This window comes from Scyliorhinus canicula, chromosome 12 (genome assembly GCF_902713615.1).
Source record: "Scyliorhinus canicula chromosome 12, sScyCan1.1, whole genome shotgun sequence".
In the NCBI taxonomy this organism is placed as follows: Eukaryota; Metazoa; Chordata; class Chondrichthyes; order Carcharhiniformes; family Scyliorhinidae; genus Scyliorhinus; species Scyliorhinus canicula.
In genome coordinates this window covers 149,961,874-149,982,067 of record NC_052157.1, presented here as the reverse complement: position 1 = coordinate 149,982,067, position 20,194 = coordinate 149,961,874, and the positions used below count along the sequence as shown (strand labels likewise).

General features: G+C 48.5%; 1 protein-coding gene and 1 long non-coding RNA gene across 2 annotated transcripts in view; one reads left to right on the top strand and one right to left on the bottom strand.

The window, feature by feature from the left end:
- LOC119975030 (carboxypeptidase M-like) overlaps positions 1 to 20,194 on the bottom strand; it is a 127,067-nt gene that overhangs the window by 100,902 nt on the left and 5,971 nt on the right. The window lies entirely within an intron of this gene.
- The window catches only part of LOC119975031, a 93,170-nt gene continuing 73,290 nt past the window's right edge, over positions 315 to 20,194 (top strand). The window contains exon 1 of the long non-coding RNA XR_005462643.1: positions 315 to 409. This is a non-coding gene — a long non-coding RNA (uncharacterized LOC119975031). The remainder of the gene's footprint in view (positions 410 to 20,194) is intronic.

Here is a 20,194-nt window from a genome sequence, read left to right as displayed (position 1 = left end):
CATCTGTGAAGAGGGAAACATTGTGAATGATGTTTCAGATCAATGGCAGTTCTGATCAAAGATCATTGACCTGAAACGGTGAGTGGAACCTGGTTGAGGCTTCGGGGGGGGGGGGGGGGGGGTGGGGGGGGGGGTCTTGTCTGCAGGCTGGATAGCTGGCAAGAGATCTGTGCTGCCACTTTCCAGGAAGGCCTGTTCAACCACAAGTCAATCAGGCAATGGTGAGGTGAGCTGCGGGTCTTCCCCTGCAATCAGGGCGCGGGGGAGGGGAAGGCCTCACCTAGCGAGAGCTGCCGGATAATCAGAGGCCAGCAGCGCTTGTGCTCAACAGCACCACTGGGAAGCCATGATTGCTACGGGAAGGACAGGCACTGGAATCCCAGAATTGGGAGAGCGACCCACGCCAAATGTAAGTAATGGGGGGGGGGGGGGGGGGGTCAGCAGCAAGAGCTGGAGACCAGCTCTCAGTTGTCCCTTTTCTTTTCAATGTCCAGACTCTCGATCAGGCCTTTAATTGAAGGATTCCTCTTCCCCTCCTCAGAAGTGTGAAGCAGGACACACATGGTTTTAGCAGTTGGGCGTGCTGCATGGTGGCAGTCCCCTTGCCACTGATTAATACCAGCTGTAGTGGCAGGGTGAAGCCATTAAGTGGTCATTAATTGGTCACTTACGTGCCTTAATTGACAGTGGGGTGGTATATCGACCATGGGCCTTTGCATCTGGTTGGGGCAGGAAGGTGGTGAAGTTGCAGTGCACCATAATGCTACCTAATTACTTACCATTCCTGCCTCCAAGCTTGGCACTAGTGAGAGCATAACATTCCATAATTAACTGGGCATAATTCACCCAAAAATGGCAAAGTGTCATTTTGGGCTAGGTGGCATGGTGTTTCTTGTCGGCTGTAATGACGAGATTGCGACCTGTCTTCACCCAGACTTAGTGCAAACAATGAGCCCCCAGATGAAACTTGCTATGCCTGACTCCCTTGCCGTCTTATTCGCCCGACTTGCACCTCAGCTGCTCACCGCTAACAAGGGTGAGCGGCTTTTAAACGCTCCTTCACCACTCACTCCCAGTCAACACACAAGCATGGCAGCGCGCAGACCTGCTCCTCGCTTTGGTGATGCCGACTCGGACAGGATTCTCGACACAGTGGATGGGAGGCGGGACATCCTGTTCTCCCAAGGGGTCGGATAGCCAGCAGCAGGGTCAACAATGCTGCCTGGGAGGCAGTGGCAGCTGCAGTGAGTGCGGACAGCATGACCAGGTGGACCATCTTCCAATGTCGGAGGAAAATGAACGTGCTCCTACGAGCTGCAAGGGTGAATGACCACCTCGCTCCTGACATCAGTTCCACCCCAAATTCCCAACCCCCCTCCCGCCAATCCACTGGCTGACACCTTTCCACCCCCCCAACATCTGACCCTCACACCTTTTCCTCAGAATGTCATGGGACTCACCAGCACAATCCCTTCATGTCCAGGTGTGATGAGCACACATGCCACCTGCTATAGCCTCCCCTCCCCCCCGCCGACCCATCAAGTGTACAGCTCACACAGTGAGCCAACAGTGCCAACACAGATCCATAACCCAGAGGTGATGTTACATAGACCCTTGGAGTGGGGAAAAGGGTGGTCAGGGAAGGTGTGGTGTGATATGGGGGGAGAGGGTGGTGCTTGAAGAGTTGATGGACGCAGCTTCGCATCATGAGAATCGAGAGACAATGAGGTCTCCCCCTGGTCCTCCTTGAATGTCGGACCTCTACCGCCACCTGTCCTCCAACCTCCGGCTCCTGCTCGGCCTCGTTCTCCAGCCTCTCCTGATCCTCCTCCTCAGACAAGGCTGCATGTTCCTCCTCCTCATTCTCCTCCAGCATGTCACTCTCCTGCTGTGCCAGGTTGTGGAGACCACCACAAAGCTGGAGACCATTTGGGGGGTGTAATGTGGAGCCCTACCAGAGTGGTCCAGGCAGTGGAGCTGCGTCTTGAGCGGTGCATCACTGCTCAACAACAGCACAGGTGGCAACATGGGCCTCATTATATTGGGTCTCCACCTTGGTTTCAGGCTTCACCACTGGCGTCATCAGCCATGACCTCAGTGGGTACCCCTTGTTCCCTATGAGCCAACCCGTATCCTGGGGTGGACCTCGAAGACAACGGGGATCTCTGAGTGCCGCAGGGTGCCGTCATTAACATTCCCAGGGTAGCGTGCACACACGTGTAAGATTCTGAGGTGGTGGCACAGTGGCGCAGTGGTTAGCACTGCTGCCTCACCGTGCCAAGGACCCGGGTTTGATCCCGACCCCGAGTCACTGTCCGTGTGGAGTTTGCCCATTCTCCCCATGTCTGCGTGGGTCTCACCCCCACAACCCAAAGATGTGCAGGGTAGGTGGATTGGCCACGTTAAATTGCCCCTTAATTGGAAAAAAGAATTTGGGTACTCTAAATTTATTTTAAAAAGCAAAAAAAGTGATTCTGAATGGTGGTTGTACACAGTCTGAACATTCAGGGAACGGAACGCCTTCCTGTTAGTACCGGGCACTCCCTGATGCCCCGGTGCTCACAAGGCAACATGTGTAACATCGATGGCTCCCTGGAACTGGGGCACTCCAGCGATGTGAGCGAATGATGCAGCCCGGGCATTTTGGTGGGCTTGATCCAGGCCGAAGGTGATATAGTCCATGCCCGGGTATACAGATCCATCACCTCCTGGGTGCATCTGTGGGAGGGAGATTGGGGATGGCTCAAACCCTGGAGAGACCTGGTGGAACAGAAATTTAAGGCTGCCGTGACCTTCAATTCCACCTGGCGTGGGTGCCCTCCTCCTCCCGGGGTGCCATGTTTGCGAGGACATGGCACAGGTGCCGCACTCTCTCTGTTGCCCCCATCAAAATCACCGTCCAGGTGAAGTGTCTGTCACCCACTCGGAATGGAACTGAACACAGGGGCTGCGATCTCAGTGTTAGGGCGCCGGACGGGAATCCAACGTTTGAACTTGAGGAGTCATGGGGGACTCTCAATGTACACGGGGGCACCACTAGTCATCACGGATACAACAATGACCCCAGTTGCCTACAGACAGCAGTCCATTGCGTTGCCTTTGATAACAGTACGGGGTCCTGGCCTGATTCTGCTGGGCTGTGATTAGCTGAAGAGGCTCCGATTGGACTGGCGACGATGGAGACTGGGGGATTATACAAAGTCCTGGGGAAGTATCTGGACATTTTCCAGGAAAGCCTGGGTAAGATCAAAGGTGCCATGGCCAAGATTAACGTAGACCCTGAGGCCCAATCAAATTACTTCAGGGCCCATCCAGTTGCCTACGTATTGCTGACAAAGTTAGACGATGAGCTGAACCGTTCGGAAAGCCGAAGAATCATCCGGTTGGTACAATTTGCGGATTGGGTAACGCCTGTAGTTCCGGTACTAAAACCACATAAAACCGTCCGCCTGTGTGTGGATTACAAACTACCAGTGAACAAGGCCTCTGGTTTGGACAGATACCCAATGCTGTGATTAGAGGACCTCTACGCATAGCTGGCTGGAGGACACTGTTTTTCTAAACTCAACATGAGTCACACATACCTCCATTTGGAGCTAGACGTGTCTTCCAGAAAATGTGTGACCGTTAATACCCACTACGAATATACAAGGTTGTCATTCGGGGTGTCATCGGTTTGGGCTATTTTCCAGAGAGTCATAGAGACATCCTCCACGGCCTACCGCGAGTGTCAGTTTACTTGGATGACATCCTGGTCACTGGAGCCACTGAAAAGGAGCACCTGAGCAATTTGGAGGAAGTCCTCCGCCGGTTTTCTGAGACAGGCATTAAGAGAGGAGAATGCGTTTTTTTAGCAAAATAGGTCACGTACTTAGGGTATCATGTGACCGAGATGGCTTGTACCCAGTAGAAGAGATGGTGTGAGCAATTAAACAAGCCCCACACCTGAGAATGCAACGGAATTACAGTCGTTCTGAGGAGTCATGAATTATTATGGGAAATTTATCCGTAACATGGCGACCATCCTCGCACAGCTGCTTGCGCTGTTGAAAAAACACCAGAAGTGGGCAGGAAGAGCGCCACAAGGAGAAGCGTTCACCAAGGTGAAGCAGCGACTGTCATCAGCTTTGCTGACCCACTTCGACCCCTCAAAGCACCTTTTGGTCACGTGATGCCTCCCCATATGGAATCAGGACGGTGTTAGCCCACTTCATGGACGACGTTACGGAGAGACTGATAGGTCATGCATCGCGGACTTTGGCGCAACTATGCTCAGATTGAGATAGAAGGGCTGGCTGTCGTTTTTACGGTGAACCTATTCCACCAGTACATTTATGGGCATTGTTTCACCATGATAATGGACCACAAGCCATTGCTCCGATTGCTTAAAGAGGTGACGGCAATTCCGCCGATAGAATCTGCCCAGATACAGAGCTGGGCCCTAGTGTGAGCAGCCAGGCAGACACACAGATCATAAATGCGGACACTGACCCGGCTCCCACAGCCAACTTGTCCCCGATCTCCACCAAGGACTGACAAGATCTGATTGACTTGAAATTTTATGGATACCTTTCCAGTCACCGCCGCACAAGTTAGCGATTGGACGGAGAAGGGCTCGGTCTTGGTGAAGTTACGCCATGTCGTCTTACACAGTGGTCAGCAAGGGGAACTGCCAAAGGTGAATCAGCAAGAGCTCAGCGTGGAGGACGGCATCTTCCTGTGGGGAGCTCGCAGTGTGATCCCAAGTCAGGCCAGACAGACCATATTTCAAGATCTACTCAATGGACACCGGGGGTGTCAAAGGTGAAAATGCTAGCCAGGGGCTACATATAGTGGCTGGGCCTTTATAGCGACATTGAGCAACGGGCCCAGCAACGCACATTGTGCCAGGAACATCAGAAGCTCGAACCCCTCCACCCATGGGAATGGCCTGGGTCTGCCTGCATGTAGATTTTGCCACACCATTTTCAGGCCTAATTTTCTTGCTGATAGTGGACGCCCATTCCAAATGTTTGGACAAAAATCAAATGCCGTCCAGCACTTCAAAGGCCACCATGGCAAAGCTACGGCTCTCATTCAGTCCCCATTGCATCTCAGTCACGGACAACAGTACCCCGTTCGCTAGCGAGGAGTTTGCTTGATTCATGAAGACAAACGGGATGATGCACATCTGGACAGCCCCATACCACCCTTCCTCAAATGGTCTGGCTGAAGGAGGAGTGCAGGCTTTCAATAAGCGGATGACGAAACAGGCCGTGGGGACGAGGTTGGCGCATTTTGTGTTCAGCTACCTTACCATGCCGCACGTTACAACCAGAGTGGCAGCGTCTGAACTGCTGAGGGGCCGGAGGCTCAGAATGCTCCTTAGTCTAATGTTCCCCGATGTTAGTGGGAAAGTAGAATGGAGAGAAGACCTCCAGAGATAGTACCGAAGCAGACGGACGCAGGTTGGAAGTTTCTGACTGGGGGACACGGAATACATCTGAAACCTCCGAGACGGTGCCTGGTGGATTCCAGGGACTGCGGTGAAACAGACCGAACCGGTATCTTACACAATAAAAGCACGAGAATGGGCAATGCGGAAGCATCTGGACTACCTCCGGAGCAGGGAGCCAGTGTCAGGATCAACCCCGCACGATGAACAGATTTCCAGCCCAGTCTGCCTGGCACAATGGGGCCTGGGGACATCACCCCCTAGGGGCCCTGACACGGAGATGCAGGACTCAGGGTCCGAGATGGAGACTCAGGCATCCACAGTTTTGGACGATAGCCTCGCCAGGAAACGGATGCCGACGGTGCCTCCCACACAATCGAAGTTCCCTGACACGCTACACGCCCCCGTCCCAGTTCTGCAACAGTTGGAGGCGTAACCCCGGGCAAAGCAGAGAAGCCTCCTCCACTCCCCATGAAAGAGGATCTTATGGACTTTGGGGAGGGGGGGAGCAAAGGATGTTATAACCCCCACGAGACCCACGGGGATGATGCAATTGATTTCCCTGTGGGGCTCCTGGAATACGAGCTCCCCTTCTGAGGAGCGGAGGCTCGTTAATCCCCGGAGACAAAGTGATGGAACCATCAATTCACCAGACATGTGTTTCCAATATAAATCTAGGCTTTAATCGACGTACTTCAGAGCCAGCCTGTTACCCGTTGATAAACTCTTAGTGAACTCAGGCTGACTCTGGACAAGGGTATTTATACAGCAGCACTAGGGGAGGAGTTGTGGGCGGAGCCAAGGGTGGAGCCCAGTACAAGTTCCTGAATACTCCCAGAGCGACTCCCCCTAGGGGTAGGATAGCGCTACTGCGCTTGCAAAGACAGTGTGAATTATCATATATATATATATATATATTACATTCACCACACAAAGCAGGCTCAAGAGGGAGAGCCGGCATCTTCGGATGGTCCCGGCTGGGACTTGGAGTGTTGCTTAATCGTTGTAATTCCCATGAGTAGGAATTAAGCTACTTTTGACTTACCTTTTCAGGGCTCCTCACTGACTACAATACCTTGCTACGCCGGCTATCCTTCGGCTACACTGAATATTTGCAGCAATATCTGTGTTTATTTCAGATTTCAAGCATCTACAGTATTTTGATTTTGTTCTGAACAGTGCGATTGCCGACCATTCAGGATCTGAAGAAGGTGTTAAGAAGTCTGCCCAAAATAGCCAGTGAATGTCTCCTGTATCACTGGGAATTAGAATTATGTCCAGTGCCAATTCATTGGGCGTGTTCGAACCAAATGGGAACCATGTCTCAAAGCGAGCGCATTTGGCCACGTGTTTCCCAGCATTCGGAGCGCCGAGACACACAAAGCTATCTAATGCAACTCCAGTTAGATACGGGGCCTCAGCTGAGGAGCCCCGCTCGCCAAGATTCCCAGTGATCTCTAAGATGAAGGAGTTAGATCCCAAAGCCTTGGTTATCTCAAGGAACTGCATATTAGAGTGACACTAGCTTCACATCGCGACGTCTCGCGTGATTTCTGTTCGACTTTGCGAGGTGTGGCGGGTAGATCCTGGGGACGGGGTCTCCCAGCATTTACCGGCCACTTTGCGCGACGCCTCGCTGCTTTTTGGGCGCAACATAGCTGATAGATCGCGCCCATTATGTTGCCGCCGGCCGCCCGCGGACCCAGCCTGCCCAAATAGTGCCCCCCTTTGGCTTGCCACCCCTGGACCAGCCCCCACCAGTGACCCCAGCCCGCACCAAAATCCCCCTGCCTGCGGATCGGCTCCCCCCTCCCCCCCGCGACTGTGGCAGCTTTGGACTCAGTCCGCAGCCGCCACACCGAGTTCCCGGAAAATAAATAGCATGAGTGTTCCACGCCGTCGGGAACTCGGACCATAGGGGGCGGAGCATCGGGGGAGGGTCTCAGGGGATGTTCTGAGGCGGTCCTTACGGCGTGCGGCGTACTCTGTGTGTGGACGCTATTTTGGAGGGGGCGGGGCATTGCAAAAGCCGAGACTGGAGAATCCCGCTCAAAGAATGAGCAAATTGGCAGCATAATTGTGTGAGATTCTCTGATCAGATGAAGTGTGGAGAATCTCAGTCAGAATGGGTGATTGCAGCCAATTCGTCAGTAAATCCTGATAACATAGCACAGAGCTCAGAAGCAACAGGGTTGAGAACCCCTGTCCTACATTACATTGATGTGGAGATGCCGGCGTTGGACTGGGGTGAGCACAGTAAGAAGTCTTACAACACCAGGTTAAAGTCCAACAGGTTTGTTTCAAACACGAGCTTTCGGAGCACGGCTCCTTCTTCAGGTGAATGGGAGCGTGAAGAAGGAGCCGTGCTCCGAAAGCTCGTGTTTGAAACAAACCTGTTGGACTTTAACCTGGTGTTGTAAGACTTCTTACTCTACATTACATTGACAGCATTTCTAAAGTATTTCATTGCCTGTAAAACACCTTGCAACATCGGAGGTTATGAATTGCTCGATATATTCTTCTATTTGACTATTTAAAGTGGGAGGTATGGCTTTCTCTGCACGCATGCACTGCTGCATTGACTCTGACAGACTATCGATCTGTCCAAGAGTTAAAGAAAGAAAACATTTCTGCAGAACTCAGCGGGTTTACGGCGCCAATCCAGCGCAGGGTTGTCAAAATTCTTGTCTTCATGTACCATGCAAATACATCCCAAGGAGCCTCAGGGGCTGTATTTTCAATGTGAATCTGTGTCCGCATTGACCTGTACAGAAGGCAGATTGCTGACAATAACAGATCTCAATGTGCTGATTCAGAATTAATCCACCAAGGAAGCAACAGCTCTTTCCAACATCCTTCCTCCCCCTGCGTCACCCCTCCCCGCCACACACACACCTCACCAATGCCCCCCCCCCATGCTGTCTTAAACTCAAAGGGGGCAAACCAACACATACAAACCCAGAAATGCAAGTGGGACTCAGTTACACAGGCTTTAAGGGGCAGATTTACTGGGCTCAGGTGCTAATGTTTGGACCCAGTATCCTAAGTTGCACCAAGTCTTGCTCACTCACATCCTGGCCTCACTTGCCAACGTTGCTTCTGGCCTCCCAAAATTTGAAGTTGAAATTTCTCAATTTTGTCTTTTGCTCACAGGCACATCAAGAGCACCCAAAACTCGGCCCGTCGAGCCTGCTCCACCATTCAATACGATCATGGCTAATCCTCGCATCAACTCCATCCCCCCCCCCCCCCCCCCCCCGGCTCCCCATATCCCTTAGTTCCCCAAGAGACCAAAAATCTGCCCATCACAGACTTAAATATATTCATGATGTGGAGATGCCGGCGTTGGACTGGGGTGAGCACAGTAAGAAGTCTTACAACACCAGGTTAAAGTCCAACAGGTTTGTTTCAAACACTAGCTTTCGGAGCACTGCTCCTTCCTTGGGTGAATGAAGAGGTATGTTCCAGAAACATATATATAGACAAATTCAAAGATGCCAGACAATGCTTAGAATGCGAGCATTTGCAGGTAATCAAGTCTTTACAGATCCAGAGAGAGGGGTAACCCCAGGTTAAAGAGGTGTGAATTGTCTCAAGCCAGGACAGTTGGTAGGATTTTGCAAGCCCAGGCCAGATGGTGGGGGATGAATATAATGCGACATGAATCCCAGGTCCCGGTTGAGGACGCACTCATGTGTGCGGAACTTGGCTATAAGTTTCTGCTCGGCGATTCTGCGTTGTTGCGCGTCCTGAAGGCTGCCTTGGAGAACACATATATGTTTCTGGAACGCACCTCTTCATTCACCTGAGGAAGGAGCAGTGCTCCGAAAGCTAGTGTTTGAAACAAACCTGTTGTTAACCTGGTGTTGTAAGACTTCTTAAATATATTCAATGATAGAATAACTATAACCCTCTTGACGTAGAGAACTCTAAGGATTCACAACTCTTTGAGTGACGTAATTTCTCCTTATCTCAGCTCTAATTGATTTGCTCCTTATCCTGAAACAATCCTGGAAACAATCTCTCAGCATCTACTCTACCAGGTTCCTTCCGGATCTTGTAGGTTTCAATCAGACTATCTCTCTATCTTCCAAACTCCGGGGAATACGGGATCAATTTACTCAGCCTCTCCTCAATGGACGAGCCCCTCAACTCAGGGACCAAATTAGTGAACCTTTGCTGTATCATCTCCAAGGCAAGTATATCCTTTCTTAAATGTGGAGATCCAAACTGAACACAATATTCCCGGTGCGGTGTCACCAAAACCCTGTAGCAGGACCTCTTTATTCCTGTGCTCCAATAACCTGCCAATAAAGGTCAATATACCTTCCTAATTGCTTGCGATAGTTGCGTGCTGACTTTCTGTGTTCCTTAGATGCAAGCACACCCAAGTCTCTGAACATCAACACTAACAAGTTTCTCACATTATAAAAATCTTATGCTTTTCTATTCTTACGGTTAAAGTGAATGAGCGTGATCGAACGGCCTGGTTGCGCCCAACTCGGTGACTCGATGAGGCCATTAAATCTTGCTGGAGGCCTCTCGTGAAATTTGTGACTCTCGGAACATCTCGCAGGATCTAACGAGATTTTGCGAGACGTCGCGATCTGGTTCTCACCTTCGCTGGACGAGATCCAGATTAACATATTTAAGTGAGCCATCAGGCTCATTTAAATATGTCACCACCCGATTCCCCCGCGTCTGGGTACAAACGGTCACGCCTCGGAGCCCTCGCCCTGGCACTGTTTAGCACTGTTCCACTCAAATGTGAATCAGGCAAAAACAGCACCTGGGGGAGGGTCTCCCAGGCCATCGGTGGTCGGGCTCTGGGCAGTGTGGTACCCTGGCACTCCCGTTGCCACCCAGGCACCTTGGCACTGCCAGCCTGGCACCTGAGCTTGTCAGTGCAGGAAGTGAGGTAAGTGCCCCTCGGTGGGACGTTCCTAGCCGATGCCAAGAAAAAGAGTCCCGTTTGATAGTAAATAGCTGAGACCCCAGCACTGATCCTTACAGCTCTCCATCATTCACTGTCAATTTGGAAATGCCCCATTTATGCCTAATGGTTCGCTTTTTATTTACTTTCGTACTCTTTTCATTCTGAAATACTTCTAAAAGCTCTTACAATCTGTTTTATATTTCTGGCTAGTTTGCACCCATAGGTGGGATTTACCCGCCATGTGTTTCTCAATAGCGGGAGGCAGGCGGCCATTCGCCACCATTGGTATCTTCTGGTCCCGCCTTGCCAATGAGGTTTCCCATTAAATGCATCCCTTGCCGCCCTGAAAGCCGTGATGAGGGTGCGCAAAGTTCCGGCTACATTCTAATTTTTCCCAGTTTGTCAACTTTCCATTTGCTAGTTCCTAAAACATTCTTAATCCTCAGACCTGTTGCTACTTCTTGCAAGATTAGAAGCCTCTTTTTTTCAATCTAACACTACCATTATCTATCTGAGTGAGCCACAGATGGATCTTTCTTGCTGAGTTTATGGTTATCAATGGTTTGTATTTTTGTTGGACTATTTGAATTGTTTCTTTAAAAGTTTCCCATCGTTCATTTACTGCTTTAGTCTATTTACCCAATTATCCATAGCCAGCACCCCCCTCCCAACTCCCCCCCCCCTCACCCCCCCCCCCCCCCCCCCACACACACACACACCTGTGTAATTGGCTTTGTTTAGTTTAAGTTTCTTCTTCGTGATTGAAGGATGTCATTTTCAGATTTAACCTGGAGTTCAATGATATTATGATCACCATTTCCCAGCAGATTTTTTACTGTGACATTATTAATTAACCCTGTTTCGTTACACAATACTAGACCTAAGATAGCTTTATCCCTGGTTGGTTCCACAATTTATGCCCCCAAAAAGCGTCACAGAAATTTTCCACAAACTTATCTTCAAGACCACTCTTGCCAATTTCATTATCCCAGTCTATCTGACGATTAAAGTCCCCCCTAAATTAATACATTTCCTTTGATATAAGCTCCAATTACGTCTTGTTTAATGCTCTGCTAACAGAGGCCATTAAACTGTTTCCACCAGTATTTTCTGAATCTTCTTTTTCCTCATTTCGACCCAAACTGATTCAACTTTATGATCTTCTGAGGCCAGACCCTTTCTCACTAATCTCCTTATGTCATCCTTTACTATCAAGGCTAACCCTCTGCCTTTCCATTCTGTCTGTTGTTCTGAAATATTGTGTACCCCGGAATATTTATTTCCCTCCCTTGAACATCTTGTAACTATGTTTTTAATGGCGATTAAATCAAAATCATTTGTGCCACTCGTTGATCATGCTTGTTGCAGATTATTTGTGTATTCCAGATAAAGAGCCTTTAATTTCCCTTTTTTTTTTACTTCTATTCCCTGTAATGACTTTACTCGTAGATGTGTAATTTTTGTTGAACTCCCTGTCCCTTCCTGTCCCATTTTGCTAACCTTTTTACCCACATCACCCTATTGTCCCGATGACTCAACATTTTTTTGTGGATTTCCCAATCTGCCTTCACCCAAACCCTCACCCCTTTCATTAAAGCCCCGTCCACAGTCCTAGTTATATGACTGGCCAGGACACTGGTCCCAGCCCGACTTAAGTGAAGCCCGTCCCCACGCAGCTCACTCTTCCCTGAGTACTGATACCAGTGGCCCATAAACTGAAACCCCTTCTTTCCACACCATTCTTTGAGCCACTGTTTAATTACCTAATAAGCCTGACCCTATGCCAATTGGTATGAGGCTTGGGTTGCAATCCAGAGGTGATTACCTTTGATGTTCTCCATTTTAATTTGATCCCTAACTCCTCAAATCCTCTTGCAAGAACATCATTCCAAGTTCTATGTCTCTGATTTCCACGTGGGCCACAAAAGTTGAACTCTCTTCCCCCCCCCCTCCCCTCAACCACTCCAAGTTCCTCCCCAGCTGTGAGGAGATGTCCTTAGAATCATAGAATCTACAGTGCAGAAGAAGGCCATTCAGCTCATCGAGTCTTGGAAAGAACACCCCACTCAAGCCCACACTTCCACCCAATCTCTGTAACCCAACCTAACCTATTTGGACACTAAGGGTAATGTAGCATGGCCAATCCACCTAACCTGCACAACTTTGGACTGTGAGAGGGAACCCACGCAGACACGGGGAGAATGTGCAGACTCCGCACAGACAGTGGCCCAAGCCGGGAATCGAACCAGGGACCCTGGAGCTGTGAAGCAACAGTGCTAACCATTGTACTACCCTGCCGCCCCTCAGAAAAAATGATCCCGGCACCAGGCAGACAACTGTTGGAACTCCGGCCGTGGCTGAGGAGACCTGATCCTTCCATGCTCCACACTTCTCCATCTCTGTAACCTCCTCTAATCTGACAACCCCTGCCTTCTTAACTCTGGCCACTTGCCCAGCCTCTCTCTTTCCTTCACCCTATCGTTGGAAGCTGACATGGTCCCACACTCTGGAAATCCTTCCTCGAACCTAGCATCCTCTCTAACTCACTCTCCTGCTTTAACTATCTCTTTACAAACCACCTATTTGACCAAACCTCTGACCACACTTCCCAGTTTCTCCTTCTTTGCTCAGCACCCATTTTTGCCATAAGCCTCCGAAGTGTCTTGGGTTGCTTTACTCCCATGCTGAATGTGTTATATAAATGCTATTGACAACAATGGCTGCAATCCGCAAACCAATAGCCATTATCCTTCTGCTCACATGCACTACTGCAGTGATGCTTCAAGTTACTGCCCTTTCTTTCACTCAGCAATTCATGATCCAACATTGAGGTAAACCTTCACTGCACATGTGACTCTGTGCAATCCTGTATGCATTCATTATTAACAAAAGATTATAATTGGCTGCTTCGCTCCTTCCGCTTTTTTTTCTCTTGAGATAAGAACTTTTCGAGCAGTGTGGGATTTTCACTTTCTGCTGACAGTTCACCTCTCCTAACGCTTGCTTACTCTTTAAACTGAGATCATTAAACTGAAATATACCACGCCCTGGCTGAGGACAGGATCCGTTACCGTTTGAATGCCCTGCGACCCAATCCCAATTAGAGGAGATATTGGTTAGTGCCTGTGGAACAATGGCCCAGCAAGGAAACATGTTTGGGAATGTTCCATACACCGTGTAGCAATGTTTTTTTTAAATTTAGAGTATCCAATTCATTTTTTCCAATTAAGGGGCAATTTAGCGTGGCCAAACCACCTAACCTGCACATCTTTGGCTTGTGGGGGCGAAACCCATGCAGACACGGGGAGAATGTGCAAACTCCACACGGACAGTGACCCAGAGCTGGGATCGAACCCAGGACCTCGGCTCTGTGAGGCAGCAGGGCCAACCCACTGCGCCACCCTGCTGCCCTTCCGTGTAACAATGTTGAGTGACTCAAAGTGCCCATCAGATGGATCATATTTATATTATTTTCAATAATATTTTATGTTACTACTTACACAATTAATAAATTATATTAATTTCAGAACACCATATTACAAGTGCGATCTTATAGAACACACAAAAAAATTAAACAACTCACTAATAGGAGGCTGTGACTTTGTAGGTACAGAATTCAGTGTATACTCCACCATTTACCTTCAGAATAAGGCAAGGCGAAAGTTGTAAGATGTATTGAGAGAATGTGCAGAAAGAAGGTTTCAGTGGGCTTGAGCATACATATGAACATACAAGTTATAAGCAAGGGTGAGCCATTCAGCCCCTCGAGCCTGCACGACCATCCAATAACATCATGGTGGATCTGATTTTGGTCTCAATGCCACTTTCCTGCCCACTCCCAAAGCCGTTTGACTATCCTGTCCGTCTAGAATCTATCTACCTCCGTTTTAAAATAGCCAATGACCTTGCCTCTACCACTTTCTGGGAAAGAGAGTTCCACAGACTCACTTCCCTTTCAGGGGAAAATTTCTCTTCATTTTCTTTTCAAATGGGAGACCCATTTAAACCATGTCTCCTAGTTCTGGTTTCTCCCAAAAGGGGAGACATCCTTTCAGGTCACCTCAGGATCTTTTCAATAATCTTCTCCTTCTTCTAAGCTCCAATGATTACAGGCCCAACCGTTCCTCAAAGAAGGTAAACCCCCATCACCCCAGCATTCAGCTAGGTGAACCTTCTCTGAACTGATGTCCTTTCCCTGGGGGTATGTTGCAGGAGGGAGTTGTAGCAAAATTGCAAGCAGTGCTTGAAGACGAAAACGCAACCCAGCTTCTCAGGGAAAGCAGAGATGGACAATAAATGCCAGCCTTGCCCGTGACACACACTGTGCAAGAATTAATTTTTAAATACCAAAACACACTTTCCCACATCGCTGTGTCTCAGCGTAGCTCAGTCAGTAGCTCCTTCAACATCAGATCAAAAAGCCATGAGTTGGAGCTGCCTGTAATAAAGATGGTGAAGGGGCAATTTGACAGAGGTCTTAGTATTCTCCAAGGAGGTTGTATGCAACTCTTCAATAAAGACCTGTAGATGTTGTATCACTGAATAATTTTAAATGGGATTGATATTTCTTTTTCTGGACAAGGGTATTAAATTATTATGAAGCCAAGGTGGATGGATGGAGATAGGATACGGGTCAGAGTCATAGGCTTTTGATTAGGTCCCACATGGGAGACTGATAGCGACGCTAGGAGCCCACAGGATCCAAGGACATTTGGCAAACTGGATCGAAAATTGGCTGAATGGCAGGAAGTAGAGGGTGATGTACAGTGGTGTCCTGCAGGGATCAGTGTTGGGACCTTTGCTTTTTGTTGTTTATATAAATGATTTAGATATGAATGTAAGAGGGTTGATCAGTAAATTCGCAGGTGATATGAAAATTGGTGGGGTGGTAAATAGTGAGGAGGAGAGCCTTAGATTACAGGAGGATATCGTTTATGCTGGAACTGTATAAAACGTTGGTTAGGCCACAGCTACAATATTGTGTGCAGTTCTGGAACTCACATTATAGGAAAGATGTGATAGCCCTGGAAAGGGTGCAGAGGAGATTTGCCAGGATGTTGTAGGCCTGAAGAATGTTAGTTATGAAGAGAGGTTGGATACAGTGGGCTTGTTTGCCTTGGAGCAGAGGAGACTGAAGGATGACATGATTGAGATGTATAAAATTATAAGGGGCATAGATAGAGTAGACTGGAAGAAACTTTACCCGTTGGTGGAGGGGTCAATGACCAGGGGACTTGGATTTAAGGTAAGGGGCGGGAGGTTTAGAGGAGATATGAGGAAAACCTTTATCACCCAAAGGGTGGTGGGAGTCTGGAACTCTCTGCCTGGAAGGGTGTTGGAGGCAGAGACCCTCATAACATTGAAGAAGTATTGAGATCTGCACTTGCGATGCCAGGGCAGACAAGGCTATGGGCCAAATGCTGGAAAATGGGATTAGAACAGTTAGGTGGTTGCTTTTGACCAGCACAGATGCGATGGGCCAAGGGGCCTATTCTGTGCTGTGGACCTCTATGACATTAAACTGAGGCCTTTCAGTTCAATCCACTGACTCCATTGGCTGCTAAAGGTGTGAGGTACTATTGGAAGAACAGGAAGGTACTTCCTGCATCCTGATCAACATTCCTCAGCAAATCCCACTGCCCTTTGCAAAACACCTGGTGTGCTTTTGCACCTCTCTGCTGTCTCTGTAAACCTGGAAGCTGACTGGAAAACCTCTCCTTCAATTGGCCTTTGGTGGCCGTTGATTAGTTTAATCAGCTTCTTGCTATTGTGGGCAGATAGCCCTGGAATCCCTCAATCCCTCCCCCTGGAAAATGGCCCAGGTAGAGGGAATTGGCACACTGGGGATTTCTAGAGGGCCAGTTTAGCTCACTTGGCTAGACAGCTGCGTTGTGATGTAGAGCAAAGGCCAACAGCACGGATTCAATTCCAATACTGGTTGAGGTTATTCTTCTCAACATTGCCCCTCGCCTGAGATGTGGTGGCATCAGGTTAAATCACCACCAGTCCATTCTCCCTCTCAAAGGGGAAAGCAGCTTATGGTCATCTGGGACTATGGCAACTTTACCTGCTATTTTTAGCACCTGCCTGCCTCTGTCCCCGATCGTCACGGCGCCGAGGTCCCGATTCGATCCCGGCTCCGGGTCACTGTCCGTGTGGAGTTCGCACATTCTCCCCGTGTCTGCGTGGGTCTCACCCCCACAACTCAAAAGATGTGCAGGGTAGGCGGATTGGCCGTGCTAAATTGCCTCTTAATTGGAAATGAAAATGAAAATCGCTTATTGTCACGAGTAGGCTTCAATGAAGTTACTGTGAAAAGCCCCTAGTCGCCACATTCCGGCGCCTGTCCGGGGAGGCTGGTACGGGAATAAAAAGAATATTAAAAATAATATATGTAATTTGGATTGTGGATTCTATGCCTTGTGAATGGTGTTATTATGATCACAATGTGTCCCATTAACACTGTATTACTATCTGAAGAAGCAAGTTAGAAATAGCCGAGGAATTGCAGAGTGTCCAAGAAACTAAACACCTCTAGTTTCCATGCTGTTTGATGAACCTCAGTGAGAGTGGAGGAGGAGGAGTAGGAGGGGGTGTTACTGTTCCATTTAATGAATTAACCAGACAGATATGAAAACGTCCCTTAAGGAGAATCAGCTGCCTATAATTTAAGTTTGTACTTTTTTCTGCTCATCTGTTCGACCTTCAAAAATCTATTTAAACGCTGAAGAGCATATCACAGTGGATTGCTAGTTGAATCATTGGTTGCGTCGTTCTCAATTCTCCATTATGCTTGCAGCGGCATATTCTAATTATATTTCCAGCAAATAGTGGTATAAATTTGCCACTGGAGGGTCAGCGAGCGCGGCAGACTACCTTGTGGCACTTGTCAGCAGTATTACCATTGCAGTGAAATCCAGGCCAACTTGTTACATTGCAGTCATCATCGGCTGCACCATCATTCGAGGACGTCGTCTACGCAGCAGTTCCAAAGGAGAGTCGTATTGGACTCGTAACGTTAACTCTCTCCACAGATGTTGCCAGATGCTGAGTTTTTCCAGCACCTTCTGTTTGTATTTCAGATTTCCAATGTCAGCAGTCTTTCACTTTTATCCACCTAGCTGTACCAGGCTTGTGGTTTGTACATTTATTTAAGGTCATATCACTCGAGTTACCCACAGAACCTATGTTATACTCTCGGCCTGTTCCCTCACCCCTCACCCTTCACTTCCTCGTTTATCTCTCCTCTCTGCTATTTTCCCTTCTCTCACCCTCCGTATTTGTCCCCTCTCCCTCTTCCCCGTGTACTCTCCTTCCATCCTTTTCTTTTACCCCCGGTACAGTCTGTGTTGCTACACCTGGTACAATTGGCATCATTAAATTCCACAAAGTGTACAGCTCCAGGAAGCATAGCTTCCAGCTCGCCCCTGCAACACACTAAGACATTTGGGTGATCACGTTGAAAACTGTCCCTTGAATAATACTCCACCCATCCATTCCAATTCTCTTCCCGCACCCAGTCTGTTTCCATAGCTAGTAATTCCCAGAACAGGTTGCTCATCTGTCGCCAGAGGCTTATAGATTGAGGGACACCATTCCATATCAAACATGGCTGACAAGGAGTCTCTTCTGCTCTTACCGCAAGTTTTTGGCGTGTGTTGGAAAGATGTACAAGTTGACAATCAGCCTGCTTGACCGCACTGTGAATGCACCTTCCTTGGTCATCAGGTCCGAGAGTGGGACTCGAATCCAGAGATTCTGGCTCAGGGGCAGGGATGCTACCCACTGAGCTTCAAGACCTCCCGTCCTACTATGCATTGTACATGTCGATACTTTAAATTCTTGGCCCTGTCAATGTTCCAATCTTGGAAATTTGATGGAACAGTAAGCAACGGGAAAGTCCAATAGTGCTCAACAACAGCAGGGTCGGTGCACTTGATCCATAGGTGAGAAGAGAGAAGCCTGGGAAATGCCATGAATGTGTCGTCTGGTCCCACTGGGTCTAGAGTCCAGAATGTATTCCTTCCGAGGTTGCAACTATTGCAGGGTGATCTGTGTTTCCAGAAGCGAGGACTTTGAAGGCACGGAAGAAGATGCGCAGAGATGAATTAGTCTTACAGGAACTGATACAGGAATCCCTAAGTTCCGGTAATACACACGATAGATAAGAGTCGGGCAATTTACCTGGACAGAGATCTTTATGTTGCTACTTGTTGGGTGGTAAATGGTAGACTATTTGGATTCCGTCCGTTCACAAAATAAAATAATAATTTTAGAAAGTAGCTGGGTTGACGTAGATATATTTATATATATATTTCGCCTCCTGTCTTCTGGATGGATGGGACACAGTATTGGAATCAGGCCTTGGCATATTTCAGGCAAGCACCAGGCCACATTAAAAAAAAAGGCCCTGATGATTTTGGCAGCATGTGCAAATTGGCCCAGAATCAAACTCTGCTAAATTTGTTATTGTTGCCTGTTGATAATCCACAAACAGGACGCAATGATGTTGAATTAATGGTCCTGGAAATCCCACACAGAGGTAGTGTGCTGATTTTAATACTGCCACTTTAACCAAACCTCGTCAATTATTTAAACTTCCAATAGCACTATATGAAACCTTAATCCATTAAACGTAACCTAATGGGATGACGTTGCGTCCCATTATGTGAAGCGCACATTTTATTATTTCAATTAATTCTGACAGCAATATTATCCCCCTCCTGATAACGTCCAGACGGGGCATTAACTCACAAGAAGATGAATGATTTTCTCATGAGAGCCAGTGACCTGGAAGTACAGAGTCAGTTTGTGTCTGATGTTGACTCTAATCCATTATAAACAAAAGACAGGTTTCACAGTCCATTGAGGTTTTAGTTTATACAGCAGTCAGTCAATCTTCCTTCTCAACCTCCATCCCAAACACCAGATTAAAAGCCCTGAAGCGCGCCTGACTCCTCCCACAAGCCTCAACTCACTACAGGTAGCAGGGGGAAGGCCCGCTCCAATGTCTGCACAGGGCACCCCCAGCCCAGTCTCCACCACATGAAAAATGCCAGCTTGGCAGTGCCAACCTGGTACCCTGGCAGCATTCCTGCAAGCTGACACTGCTGCCTGGGCACCTTTGCAGTGCCAGACTGTCACCCAGATGGCACTGCCAGGGTACCACCCTGCCCAGAGGGCAAGCACCTGGGGGCCTCCAGGCCCCGAGGAGACCCCCACAATTGCCGCTCCATCTGGTCCACATTTGTGGAGACCAATACTGAACAGCGCTCACCCAAGGTATCTGATGCAAAGGGTAGATCCCAAAGCCTCAGGTCCCTCAGCAAACTGCAGATTAAGCCACTGAATACATTCAAGGCTGAGTTAGGCAGATTTTTGATCCAAAGGACTGACAGGAAAGAGCACACTCAGACCTGCCACGATCTTATTGAATGGCAGGACAGACCCAATCGGCCAAGTGGCCTATGCCTGCTCTCGCTTCTTCTGATCTTATGTGTTGAGAGAGGATTACTTTGCAGCCAGTCACGTTCACTCTGACCTGGGAGTGCTTGATGCTGACACTGGAGGGGAAAAAAATAGAACAATGTTCCACTCCCCAGCACTAACATCTCTCACCTTGAAAAGTGTCGAAATTCATCATATGTTTCTAAAAATATGTGCAAGTGGTGACGTGTAGCAGATTTATACTGCCTGCTTTTTGGTTTCAGAGTGAGTAGTGTAAAAGGAGCAACGTGCCACCCTGGTCGTTCTGCTCCTTTGTGCCATTGTAAGTGCCGACCAGGAATTTAAATTTACAAAATGACCAGTCCTTTTTTAAAAAA